General features: G+C 39.9%; 1 protein-coding gene across 2 annotated transcripts in view; it reads left to right on the top strand.

The window, feature by feature from the left end:
* LOC111871992 (homeobox protein E60) overlaps positions 1-14808 on the top strand; it is a 97627-nt gene that overhangs the window by 4718 nt on the left and 78101 nt on the right. Inside the window, exon 1 of one of the 2 annotated variants that reach the window (XR_002844155.2) lies at positions 5011-5411. The exons of the other annotated variant lie outside the window; for it this stretch is intronic. The gene's annotated coding sequence lies outside the window, so the exon portion shown is untranslated. Of the gene's footprint in view, positions 1-5010; positions 5412-14808 lie in introns of those variants that run through there. 2 annotated transcript variants of the gene reach the window in all.

The raw sequence follows: 14808 nt of genomic DNA, 5'->3' as shown, positions 1-14808 counted from the left end.
CTAGCACCGTGCGACTTTTTTCTCTTCCCAAAAATCAAGTCTGCGCTGAAAGGGACCAGGTTCGAGTCCGTGGATGCAGTGAAAGCAAAAGCGACGCAACTCTTGAAGAGCATAACACAAGATGACCTGCAGCACTGCTTCCAACAGTGGAAAATTCGCATGGAGCGGTGTAGGGATCGGGGAGGGGACTACATTGAAGGGGATAACATTTCGACTGTCTGATTTTTTTTTAATAAAGGGTTAGAGCATGAATCCGGTTTCTTTATTGCCACACCTTGTATCCGTCCCAACATTAGAACCCTGAAAAAGCTATCATTGTAACAGGCTGTAGAGGCCCATAGGGTTGTGAGACGTCCAGGCTCCCATGTTTTCTAGACAATTTGCTCACAGTTGATGACGAGGTTGTCAGCCTTACGCGCAGGCCACCCTTTACTCCCAGGAAGGTTCCTGGTACCCCAGGGATATAGTGCGGCTGGAAGGATTAAGTCAAATGAAAAATCCAATGATTTCATCGGGAATCGAATCGGCAATCTTCCGGTTTGTAGCACAGTGCCTCAACCATTTACCTTACCGCGTGCCCCACGTCTCAAAATAAGAAAATCTTAATGTTGCACCACTATTTATGCAGTCTCATTCTTCTAAGACAAAACACTGCAAACACTCAAAATGGGACGCCAGTGTTATAAGCTTGAAACGTACTTACGCTCATCTACAGAGTAGCAATGAAGCTGGCTTCCTCCTATCCTTACATTTATTTCTCTCTTTATTATATAAATCTTTCAGTTGTTTGTAATTTTATCAATATTTGTACCGTAAAATTAACTCTATAACACACATGGCTGCATCCTGAACTGTTAACTGGAGAATACAGATTGGCCCAAATGTCAGTTAACCCGAAATATTATCTAGTATACAAGGGAATGTTCAAATTTAAACTTGCCAATCAAAAGGGTAGAACGATATAACAGTGTTGTGAGTTGTGTATTTAACACTGAGGAATTCACTTCGAACAATTTTTGAAAATTCAGTAAGTAACGAAATATTTTAGTGTATATTTTCTTAGCAGTAATGCAGTTTTTTGACCACTCCATATTGCATTTCAGCAATGTCAAAAAGTATACTCGGCATTGCGGAATTTTTGGGCTTGGAATCTACTCGAGACACTTAACTTTTCCACAGTTTTGAATAAAGTTTACATGCAAACTGATAAGTAACAACATTGTAATTATATAACCCTCTGGAACTTTGATATTTCATTGGATTATCTACGAGGCTTCCAGTAGCTGGAATATATAGCTTTAGAGATAGGAAGACTGATGAATTGAAGAAAAATATTTGTAAGGAAGCGGTCGTGGCCTAATTGAGGTATATTCAGGGTATATGCCTAAAGGGTCTGAGAAAGGTTGCGTAAATATGTCAGGACAGTAGATATCCAGGCCGGGATTCGAATTGAACACCTTCCAATATGAGTAAGTTCTTACAGCTCTGTCTATGCAGAGAGGTGACACTATGTAGTCTACGTTTATCGACGTTTCGAGAGCACACAACCTCCATCCTTAGTGCCCTTCTGTATGTTGCTTTAATGCTCGGCTAACGCTTCGACTCTGAAATCAGAGGCAGCATATTCCTCCGAAACATCTGTGGACTACAAGACTACACGGGGTAACACTCAAGAAGAAAGATACACCTTGACATATTGACTTGAATCACTCCTGTTACACAGACGTGCACTGTGCTCTGACACTAATTAAATTCCGCATCCGTCTCAGGGGCTTGTGAATATGTTTTTTTTATCGCCACTTCTTTTTATTCCTGTTATACTCTTTCGTTTATATTGTCTATCCCTTTTCCTCACTTATTTTCATTTCCTCCTGAGTCATTAAAACATGGTGGTCCTTTTTGCCTCTCCTTTTCCTACGCGTTTCCTGTCATCAGCGGCGCACTGTCTCAAGCACTCCGCTTACGTCATATGTCTACGCAACTAATACATAATTCTAATTACTTTATTCCTGCGTTAATTTTTCGACATTCTCGAACCGTCGCCGCTTACCAGCACTGTCCACATTGTAACCGGGAACACAGAAGGCATAAACGCCCGCACAGAGGAAATACACAGTACACCATATTAAAAAAACATCATGGCGACATAACCAAGAAGATTAAGTGAGAACAAACTAGAAACGAATAGGAATATCGTCAGTAGCTTCTATAGCCTACAGTAGCCTATATAACAGCGACCACCGGACGAAGATAATCTACACTGCGGGACAAAGACACAAACACAACATTCAATTTTACATTCAACGACAAGAGAATTTTAAGTAAATTTAAAATTTGACAAATTTTTAAATTAGAAAAATTCTTGCAACTTCGTGACGGTTGCATTGTGATGAGTAGCGCTAATATGGATCCATATTAGCTCAGTTCAATAACTAGAGACGTATCTGATGAGACTGCCTGAAGAAGGTCCCATATGCGGCCCGAAACATGTAGCAACCATTAAATAAAACCAATGTGAGCAGTTCGATTGGTTTATTTTTATTTTTGTGTTGGCGGCCAAATGCCATCAAACGTGATATAGGATATATCAGGATGTAAATAGTAAAGATTTTTTAAAATTTGAGGTTTTCACGGCAGTGGCAGTCTTCTGGGAAGTGGTGCCGTGTAGTTATAGCATAAACCTACATTTAGGAGGAACGTATCGCCTCCATCTTCAGGGTAGAAGAAGAAAATCCGTGAGAGAGGAAGAAGCGTGAGCAGGTGGCCGCAGACTAAATCTGAAGATGGAAGCAATACGTTCCTCCGAAACGTCGACTTATACTATAACTACACGGCCCTAGAAGACGGCATTCTTCATTAAAGATTTTCTTTGCCACACGTCACCTGAAGATTTGTCTACAGTTGAGTCTAGGCGTAACGCAAACTTTCCAAAATATCACCCCGAAATCAAACCGTGTATGAGAAGATAATAACTCCTCAGGTACTAAAAAAATTCATAGTTTTTTTTTTGGAAGAACAAAATCAATTGCCCTGTCTAAGGGATCCAGCCACTGGTCCATATTCTGAGCCGAAGAAGTCCAACCACTTGCTTTAACGTACTAAAACTCAACATTCTACCTACAGAATGAATCTGTGTGTTCCACGTGGTTCTCAGAATAAAAAGCGACCGTTTCTCTAAACAACACTAACCGGTTGGTCTTTGTAGTTGAGACGTAATTTGTTTCCTTTGAGGTACGAACTGGATTTCTATATAAAATTTAGAATAAATAAGAATTTCCAACACGCTATATGTGCGATACGTACATTTGACAGAGGCGAAGCCTATTCATAAGATGTATAGCCACCCTCTCGTCGGAGAGGATGTTACATTAGGACTAGGACCGCAAGGGTTCTGTTGCGAAAAAAGTAATCTAGTCATGATCCTCAAGGGGCTTAGCGCCAAGACGAACTGGTCTGCGTTAAACTGCCAGTCGCAAAGAAACTCCAGTCTCCATCACATGTTGCTTTGTTATTCTCATTCCTAAAATATTTAGCTATCTTTACGTTATGGTCTCCATCTGTAGGTAGACTGCATTTTGCTGGCGAGGAGTGCTCAGTCTTCCGAGTGTTTAGGACTGCTTCCAAAGCAAACCTGTTTCTTCTACGAAACAAATATCGCACACATGTACTCGTGTAATATAAAGTCGATGAGTGGCATCACATTCAACTCTTCTATTTTCACAAGAAAACACACCCTTCAATATATCCAATCATTAAAATTTAACCACACAGCGATTCTGTACAACGTCTAGCTTTTAGTTTTGCCTGTAAGCTCAGCGAGCCTTAAAACATGCGAAGTCTAAACATAGCCACTGCCCGAAGCCATATTTTCCTTTTCATATTCTACAGTCTCCATTTATCTCGTATTGCATGTTAAGAGTAGGTCCATAATTTGAATGTTCTAAATTATACCTTCTAAGACAATTAGTGCCATACTGAGAGTAAATTATACACATGCACACACTAATGCAAACTAAATAGAAAAATCTGTTTTGAATGAATATAAATTATAGATGTTTTAGTATCATTATAACTGTATGGAGTATAAGATTAAGCAATTTACATAGAATGTTCTTTTCATACGTTTCCTAAACGAAATACAAACAGTTTGAATTTTTTCCATAATATAATGCATAAATACTGCAATATGATGTTTAAAGAAGTTGTTTACTGGCCAAATTATTATAATATGTTTATTAACGAAAAACGTTCTCATAGCTTCTTAGATTTTGTTGCTGTTTTTCTGTATCAGCAACGAAAGGGAAACGAGCCCAAGACGAGCGAGAGGGTTGCAAATTTCAGCGTGACAAATCTACAAATGTAGACTTCTACATCATGGGTGGTCTCACAGCTACACCATATATAGCCATAAACACAGTGGGGCACTCTCGCCAGCATTCCTAAGTGGTGACGTGTGTGTGTCTGTGTGTTTGCAGATGGCCCACATTTTAATTATTTCGGGTTTGTGATGTTTTTTGCTTCATTACATGGGAAAATGCAAAACAAGCAATGTTACTGCCTCCCTTAGGTTTTATTATTTTCATGATATTTTTAACAGCGGTTTAAATTCTTAGCTTTACTAGAAGAGTAATGTAGATCTGTAGGAAGAATGTCAGTAATTATAATGTAAAAATGTTTGTGACAAAAATAATTTCCATGTAAAATAAAGGTAAAACTCTTCCTGTACTAATTAAGCACTACGCCATGAAGGCGCATGGGGGAGTGGATATATAGATCCATATTTTCTTGACCTAAGCACTAGTTGGAGGTGAGTGGTCAGCTTCAGTCCTGGCGGCTTTACGCCCGGCACCCATTGCATAGGAGTTTGGGTGGACCCCAGAGCCAGTCTGGACCACTTGGAGGAGAAAAAATTCTTGACTATAACTGAGACCCCTCGGACGTCCAGCCGGTAGCCAGTGGCTATGCCGACTGCGCTATCCCAGAATTTCCATTTAATGATGTTAAGAATTGCCCAAAACCGAAAAGAATAAATTTATGTTAAATATTTGTGTGAGGAAGCTGTGTAGACCAATAACTGAGAAAGACGGCATGATGAAACAGAAGTATTGAAAAGCTAAGAAAATTGTATAAAACTCCTGATCTGGTAGCCGATAATGGAAAGGAAATTTGTAGGAGTTAGATATTTGATCAGTATATGTCAAGAAAGGATAACTAAGAAATTTTTTGAAAGTAAATCATGAGGTAGAATATAAAACTTGGAAGGCCCAGACTCAGATGGCAGGAATGTGTAGAGAATGATTTACCAGAGCTAAAAATGAAGAGATGGAGCCCAAATGAATAAAAGTGAACAAATTCCATTTACCTTAAACGACGCCAAGGTCAATAGTGGACTACAAATTGGAGAAGTAAAGGTAAGCAAGGAAAGCAACCTGTACATTTCCTTCTAATGCAGAATGTGAGTGGCCGTAGTGCACCTCTTGAATGGGGTTCATTTGATTTATATTGCATTACGAAATTTAAAATTATTTCGTCCTGTTGGCGTCACCGTACAGGAATAATTGTGCGGGGGGGGGCACCTGGACCGTCCATAGATCACTCAGGTGTCATTATGTTTTATTTATAGACTCAACATCAACAGAATATTCTCCACACATTTTATTTGTATTTATTTGTGGTCTATTTTACGACGTTATCAGTTACTCTAAATTTCGAATGACTGGACGGCGTGAATAATGTATTTTACATGACATTGAAGGAAAAAATCAAGGCACTATCCTAAATTTTCTGTAAGAACTGACGAAAACCACCAAAACTTGTCAGGACAATAGGTATCGCGGTCGAGACTGGAACAGGACTCCTCTCCAATAAAGTTCAAAGCGTTACTGCTTAAACCACGCTGTTTAGTAACACATTACTTGAAACTTATTGCATTTTAAATAAATGGTTTATGAAACGCGATTAAAATGTTGAAGAGTTCTATATTCTGGGATAGAAGGCCCTGTTGCCCAATGATATAAAATAGAAATCTTCATAACAACCGCTGTGAGAATTTCATAATTTCACAAATATGTTCTTCGTAAAGCATTACGTTACAATGCATGTAAGAAACAAGGAACGTTAACGGTAGCTGCAAACACTCCGGTACTCACCCATGCTTGGTTTTCAGCATTGCGGTCGTAAATGTTGTAACCTGTAACATGAAGAAAACTAACTTTTAAAAATATCCATTTCCTAATGAACATCATTAAAGACCATCATACAGGAAGCCAGCTACCAGATCACCGGTTCTTCGCCCATGACGACAGCAGAACGAGAACAAATAACAATAAAAATTGTAGCATTTTGCTACACGAAATACGCCATGTATTGTCTGAGATCTTAGTCTTGGTCATTGGATTTAGTCGAGTCCACTAACTGAGATAGGGATTGCGGAAGTGTGTTTGGGTTAGCACAGAGTCTTAGTGTAGGGGTTTGCGCGTGACTTATAAGGCGAATTTTGAATTGGATGATCGAGTTTATTGACACCTTATACACACAAATCAGAACCACAGGCAGTTACGTCGCTATCGCTGATGTACACACTTTGCAGTTCATCATTACACACGCAGTCAGGTTCTCAGTTTTCACTAGTCGTATCCTGGCAGCGGTTTTATAACTCACTGTATCTTCAATTCACACATAAAGTTTTCTTTGCGCAGTATAATTCCCTTCTAGCTGTTTCTTCTCAATCACCTTCGACTTCCGTCTCCAAAACTTGACAACTAACTGCTCCCTTGGAATTTCTCGTTTTATAGCCTCGGGACTGACCCTGCGGAAAACACCGTCTTCTATTTTCCCGTATTGTTTTAGGTGTGTTTACTGACCCGTTACCTCACAATAGACGTCCTATTGTTGCGCGCGTTGGCTCCCGTGGGAATGTGTTTACCGAGTTGTTGCTTTGCAACGGATCTATACGTCATAGTATGTACATCACTCTGCCACGCATATACATTCCGACTGCAACCACCACTCCGCTAATTCTTGCCTTGTTTCTCCTCATTTCTCCTCAAGCGCATTCCCAAGGTCAAGTTTAAAAAGTCGGCCTGTATATTAAGGGGAAAAGAAAGGGAGGGAGGATCATATGATTCTTACACGAGTCATAAGGCGAGAGTAAAGAAGGGTAAGAGAGTAAAGAGAGTGAAGGAACTGAGGAAGAGTTGCAAACTTTCGCTTGCATCATGTAGAAAGGAAGTGGGAGTAAAAGATGCTGAAACTGCTTGGGTGGTCCATCCAACCATCAAATACAAGTACAGGGTTACAGGCTTGTTCTGTCTTCTGCACTTACATGCTATGTAACAAAAATCTCTCTCTCTCTCTTACACACAAACGCTATGAGAGAGCGTTTTAACTCGATGTCGTCCAGGCAACCAAACAAGCAAAACAAATAACAAATAACAGGAGGAACACGCAAGAGTCTTACACAAACAACAATAGTGCTTAAGTGACTTATGTCAGCGTCCTTAATGAAACTTACTAATGTATTCTTTTAATTTTCATTTCATTTTGTCATTAAAATAAGTAATCTTTAAATTTCGTTAAAACATAAATATCATTAATGAAATATTATTTTTCTCTTATTTTGAAGTTTATTTATTGATACTGTCAGTCACTTAAATTATATGGTTTGCAATGAATGTGTAATTAACAGGGCCTGGATTTCGATGACCTGAAAATATTTAAAAAATGACCGAAAAAATACAGAAAAATGACCTAAAATATGACCAAAACATGTAATATGCAGGGCCGGATTTTGATGACCTGAAAATATTAAAAAAGATGACAAAACATTACCTATAAAATTTACATTTCTGTAACCAGCAGCTCATATCCGAGATTTATATATTTAAGAGCATCGCATAGGATACAAGGAAAAATAGATGACACGTCATCAAAATTCGGGCCCTGGTAATTAACAATAAATTGGAAATCATACGGGAGTAAGTATCGTGGCCATGTGTAACATTATTCCAGTATTTGCTTGGACTGAGGAAAGTCACGGAAATTAAATCAGAATATTTGGTGTTCCTAGCGAGATTCGGATTCAAATGTCCTTACCCAAGTCCTCCCCCCCCCCCACTCAAAAAAAATACAAAACAGAACCTTCACAATTTGAACCATATCTTTCGTTACATCAACCTTTGTGATGATGAAATGTCGCTCTTGTATACTCCACCAATGTGGAATGTGAAAACAAATTAATTCATCAGAATTACTGTTTTTTTTTTGTCCACCGTCCGGTATTCTAGAAACTAGAAAACACAGCGTTTTGGCAACTGGATCTGCTTCCGTTTTCAGGTGAGGAGGCAGACACATATCCTGCTGGGTTCCTTAGAAAGAGCTAATCTCACTTGTTGGACCGATGATGGTGGTTAGATCTTTCTGAGGGTACAGTAGGCTTCGTCAACCTTACTGATAAGCAGAGAGCCAGAGAGTATGAGTAGGGCCTGACCTGGGATATTTTCTTTTACTGATAGTGGGGTGAGACTAAGTCCCATGTACTGCGGCCACTTCTGGCCTATTGTACCAGCCCCAGATGATAGGTGAGGGTGATTGTGGAGCAATTGGTGGAATGAAGATTGGCAGGGGAACCGAAGTACTCGGAGAAAACCTGCCTCAGCGCCACTTTGTCCACCAAAAATCCCGCTTGACCAAACCCGGGATCGAACCCGACCCGCCGCGGTGGGAAGCCAGAAACTAACCGCTTGAGCTATGGCTTGGCCCCTGACCTAGGACATGTAGAACGAATAGGATGAAGTTAACAAGTTCAATATTTTCCAGATGCATACATGTAAATGCTGAAGATATTAATAATATTGTAATTAGACACTCCCTTGTGTTTCGAGTTTATTCCTGTACCCTTCCCAAAGAGATACATTGCTGTTAGAGACCGCTTATTGGCAACAGCGGGTGCAAATTAAGTACAGACCCTTCCTGATACCCTGTAATCACGTACCTTGAAAGGTCCCCACCCCATACTGATCCTTTTGAGAGGCCAAACGGCTAGCGGGGTAGAGAGAGCAGTTGTGGATAGAGATAGCTAACTGGATCAGAGAACAGATCAGTCAGCTACAGTCTGGAGGTAGCTCAGATACGCCGTACCCGAGGTGTCTCCATGCTCCTACCCACCGACGTAGTCACTCCCTTCACTGGAACCGCTGTTGCGTAACACAATGCATACAGCGCTCACGTGCTCGAGTTCCGTCTAAATGTTTTGAACCTTCAGATCTTGAACAAAATCTAATTGATCTAAGGCCAATATAATGTTACAGAAGCGAAGAAATGTATATAATTTAGAAAACTGTAACTTTGTCCTCTGTTATTTTTATGGATTTGAAACCTAGTCCCCTACGTTAAGAGAAGAACAGAGATAAGAATGAAGGTTTCTATCTCCTGGGATATAATGCCTTGTAGTCCTTTTCCTCCGAAACGTCTGTTGACTCTCACTCGACCACGTGTCAGAATCTCAAATCTAACATGGATGAGGAACACAGGAAAGATAAATTAATAGGAGAAAAGAAAAGTTGTCTCTGTGCTTAATAAACTAAATACCACGCCATGAAAACGTATGGGGGTGTGGAGATATGACTCCATCATTCTTTACCCCAACACTAGATGGAGATGAGTGGTCAGCTTTATGCCTCTGCCGTTTTACCCCCGGTGCCCATTGTACAGGAGGCTGGATAAGCCCCAGAGTCGCCCTGTAAGCTGTGGGGTAGAGAGAACTGTCTTTCCCATGTAGGAAATTGACGCCTGGGAGTCCAGCCCGTCGATATACTGACTGAGCTAGCCCGGCTCCTATTTTTCTCTTTAACGATTGAGGTATATGGGTTCGCGGTAGCGTAGTTGCTCGAGGCACTATGCTAGAAGCCGGAAGGTTATGGGTTCAAGTCCTTGATGAGGTTATTGAACTTCTTTTTCAATTTACTTAATCCTTCCAGCCACATTATGGCCCTGGGGTCGACTCAGCCTCTAACAGAAATGAGTACCAGGAATATTCTTGGAATATTCTCGGGGGTAAAGGGCGGCTGGGGCGTAGGGCTGACAGCCTTGCCGCCATCTATGAGCAGATTGTCTAGAAAATGTGGGAACCTCAACGTCTCACAACCCTATGGGCCTCCGTGGCCTGTTACAGGGATACTTGTAACTGCAAATTCTTGTAAACACAGTAATTGACTTTAGGTTTCCATTCAGCACAACTGAGGTCCTGTCGATCGCTGTGCAAGTATCGACTTCCGAATACAGACTATACTCCACAGAAGCGGTTGACATTATGTATGTGCATGTCAGTATCTATTTGCACACATTTATAAAGTCATACATCAAACAGAGATACAGTTGATGAGATGTGGTCAAACTTTTTAGTAATACAAATCCAATCAATCAAAGGCTTCAGAGAAACCCTGAATTCTGATCAGCTAGCATTTCACAGAGTCAGGTGTTAAAGTGTACGACAGATTTGGATGCAATTTACAACTGCCTTTCACAAGACGCTGCTGGTTCACATTGAAGAATGATAATTCCTCCATTCATCCGCTTTTGTCCTCACGTGGAGTTCAATTTAAATGTCTCATATTTCATTCTATCAGAGGACCGGTTAAGACCATGGCCCCTCGACAGGTGTCCGAAGAGATGTAAAATATAACGCTTTGCATGTCAAGCATAAGGATATTAAAGCATCCTTTTGCATCATGTAGCTTTGTCAAGCATGTTGCCTAAGCGAAATGAGAGGAAGACAATGCGTTTTGGAGAATATAAACATAAATAAAATTTAAGTATGAAAGTTAATCGAATTCCAGACGGAGCATGTAGCCAACTTGCTCGGCCTATCGCTGCTTACTTCTCGAATATTTTCACCGAATCGAATATTAGTACTACGGTCTTAGTGACGAGATCACTTGCGATTGGCTAACAGTCAGTTCGTCTCTTTTAGACAGATAATTATAACAATATTGAAGGAAATAGTAATGAAGCATGTATGACCATTGCTAAATGGTGACTCTGTAAACAGCTGTCGTTTCTAGGTAATGGTCGCAACATATACGTACGTAACTATAGAAGAGCTGTGTGTTCTGTGTGGTTCGTGCCGGAGCTACATAGGAGTAGAGTGCAATGGAGTGAGTTGTTTGTGAGTGAGTGATTTAGAGGACTGCTGCAGTTCAGTTTTGAACTGTTGCAGTTAGAAGGGAGTAGCTGAGGCACGGGGATACTTCGGGAACTCAGAGTAAAGAAACCATCCATCATTGGAAGCAGTTATTAGATAACGACTGGTGAATACACAACTGACTGAAAAGTTTCAGTTTGTGCTGTGGTGAACTGCAGAGTATGTGAACTAGTGAATAGCGCTCTAGTTACTTGTAATTACGATCTGTAATTGGTCAATAAATCTAATTACCAACACAAACCCCGTCTACAGTCACACATATACGTAACAATATGAACTTCGGGTAACAAAATCTCTTACTTCAGGAAGAATCTAGACTTTAATGAAATGACTAGTGTCATTATGACATTTGCAGAAGTGCATTCAGGAAGCCAAATAACTTCATTAATACATTTTAAAAGTTCAAATAAAAATGTGTGAACTTGTGTTGAAGTTCAAATATTCTCTTACGTATGGGAGATATTATGGAAGATATTTGTATCTTTTAATAATGAATAAGTTCCTTTCAGAAACTTCGAATTAAGGAAGATGTCTACCTTCCCAGAAATTGAGCAGTGAGATCCGTCAAAGTGAACTGATTTTTTCGGAGGAATATGTCACATCCATCTTCAGTGTGAAGAAATAAGACAAAGAAGAAACTAACGAGAGTGAACTCACGCCCTTTTGCTGCAAATCATTCAAATATGTATGAATGGGCATGAAATTTTCGTGCAGCCGCTCATTCAAATTGTTTTATAATATTTAAAATATATCTCTTACAGTAATAGGTATATGAGTAAATTCAAATTTGTGTTATTAGATTTTATGATGGTTTTATGTTAAATGGTGATTTGCTGTTAGTTCAAAGTAGCTAATAGTTTATTGTTTCACAAGCAGCCATTGCAGAATATTTTGTGGGAACTTTTTATATATAAGACACAAGAAAAACAATATTGCTGTGTGATATTACGGTCTTCACTTGCCAAAATATACATTGCAATATATTTCGAAAACTCCTTTTTAAATGAAGGAACGCCATATTATATTTAAAAGCAGCTCTCAAACTTTGTTTTCCACGACCTACTAAAATCATACACACATATACGCAACCAATCCCCCCCCCCAATCTCTACCTGTCAGTGAGAGGTGCAGTTCTGCACATTGTTATAAGTCCCTACCAGATTGTACGGTAACAGCTGGAACCTAAATAGCTTAACAACCTCTCTACACCTAGAAAAAGCTGTAAAATATTCCTGTAAATTAAAATAGTAAAGAAGGAAAGGTATCCCTGTAACAGGCCGTGGAGGCCCATAGGGTTTTAAGATGTTGAGGTTCCCACATTTTCTAGAAAATCGGCTCATAGATGGCGGTAAGGTTGTCAGCCTTACGCTGCGGCCGCGGCTGGAAGGATTAGGTCAATTGAAAAAATCCAATGACCTCATCGGTACTTGAACTCGCGACCTTCCGGCTTGTAGCATAGTGCCTCAATCAATTACGCCACTGCGTGCCCCCAACATGTTCCTGTACAGTCACGACAAGTGCAGTTCTGCACACTGTTGCAGGACCCTATCAGGCTGTACGGTGACAGCAGGAATCTACATAAATTTACAGCCTCTCTACACCTACAGTAAGCTATAAAATGTTCCTGCACAGTCACGAAAATATCTCGAGATATTTTGCTGGCTACACCTACACTTCCCGAATCTTCCTGATTTACCGGAAGTGTATATGACTACAATATTTCAAATAATTATGTAGTTAGGGCAGGTAGCGTCATTCCACGAAATGGCGAATCAGAATTTGAGAAATAATGCACAATCGAATTGAAACCAAGTCTAATTACTGATAATTCTTCTTTTTCTTCTTCCTTTGGTCTCTGGTCTGTTCCCACTTCGAAATTAATCTGAGAAATATGACTCTTCAAGAGAGTTGGCAGGACTCCTTGAATGGGGGATCAGCCCGTCATAAGGCTGCTATGTACACGTGACAACACCAATACAGAAATAATGTAGATGGACATCCATGCCTCGATTGGGATTCAAACCCACGATCTTAGTTTTCGAGAATGTGCAGATATTTCGTAATTTAGACCTCTCGAACGCTGTTGTCGGCTTATGGACAATGAGTTTCCAAATAATGAAAGCAGATATAACATTAAAAAGTGAACACACAACGAGACATCAGTGCCTATTGCATTGACACTGAGCTCGTATTTACGGTGAGGTCTAGCGTATGAAAGTAGCTGAACACGTGGGGAGCTATAAGAGAGACATAAAGTGAACACACACCAGACATCAGTGCCTATTGCATTGACACTGAGCTCGTATTTACGGTGAGGTCTAGCGTATGAAAGTAGCTGAACACGTGGGGAGCTATAAGAGAGACATAAAGTGAACACACACCAGACATCAGTGCCTATTGCATTGACACTGAGCTCGTATTTACGGTGAGGTCTAGCGTATGAAAGTAGCTGAACACGTGGGGAGCTATAAGAGAGACATAACACTTGTTCCTGTTACACTATTCTCATATATCCCCTCTGTTGTAATAAAACCATGTGTTGTGTTCGGTGCGCTGTAAACAACGATACATTATTTCAACTTCTTTCCAGTGCATAGCGTCTACTTTTTCCTGTGTTAACACAGAAACTCAAGAGTGTAGTTCTGCCCTGTATATTTCCATAACTGAAAGTTCTGTGAAGTACCAAGTAAAGTTGAGAGTACTATATTCTGTGATGTGGGGCCGTGTAGTCTACTAGAAGTTTCAGAGGAAATTATTTCCTCCATCCTCATGGTCGAAAAATAAGCCAAGCCACCAGAAAGGAGAAAGCAGAAGGCAGCTCTCTTCTATGCGATGCTTTTTAAAACTCTGCACAATAATCAAATCATTGAAAGTTGTTCCCTCCAGAAAAGAAAGTATTCCAGTTTATGTTCAAACTATAATAAATATATTTTTGTATTTCGGGCACACTAACAGCAGTACTCCACCTGTTTTAATATTGTCACGTGTATTAGTGAGTTGTAGGCGGGGTTTGGATTGGAGAATAGCATCACTGGACACTCACAATTCCTAAGTGCAAGTAATTACAACACTCTCAGGATTATTGTAACTAAACACACCAAATGAATTCAACGTCTGCTTACGAGCCGTTATTTGGTAACACTTCAACTATTGAATCCTCCGTCCTCCGTCCTCCGTCCTCTGGAAATCTCTGCCTGGTTTCCTTAAATCTAATTGTGTGCACCGATTATATAACACCCAGTCGGACATTTCATTTTTCTATGTTATTGTCCGTTGCAGCAGAAACGTGTTTTATACGGAGTTGGTTTCTAGGAATCTATCTCCATAGAAACATATGTTAATTCATTGCTGCGAGTACAAGTGTTTACCTAGCCGTTGTTTAGTAACAGACGTCTCTGTTGTGCTTCTCTGACTGCATACTTCCGGCTTTCAGGCTTCATGTCACAATATTTTTCTTCATAATTTTTAATCTTACTAAAAATAGAGACTAATGTTAGTAAATTTTTCTAGTACAAAATGTCACAAAAATTCAGAATGATACATACGGTCACACAGGTAAACAGACAGACAAACATGCCAAACTGAAAAAGCACTACTTTTTTTTTTCT

The sequence above is a fragment of the Cryptotermes secundus genome, unplaced genomic scaffold (assembly GCF_002891405.2).
Source record: "Cryptotermes secundus unplaced genomic scaffold, Csec_1.0 scaffold641, whole genome shotgun sequence".
Classification (NCBI taxonomy): Eukaryota; Metazoa; Arthropoda; class Insecta; order Blattodea; family Kalotermitidae; genus Cryptotermes; species Cryptotermes secundus.
The sequence above is the reverse complement of the archived record's forward strand: the minus strand, read 5'-3'. Positions and strand labels throughout refer to the sequence as shown.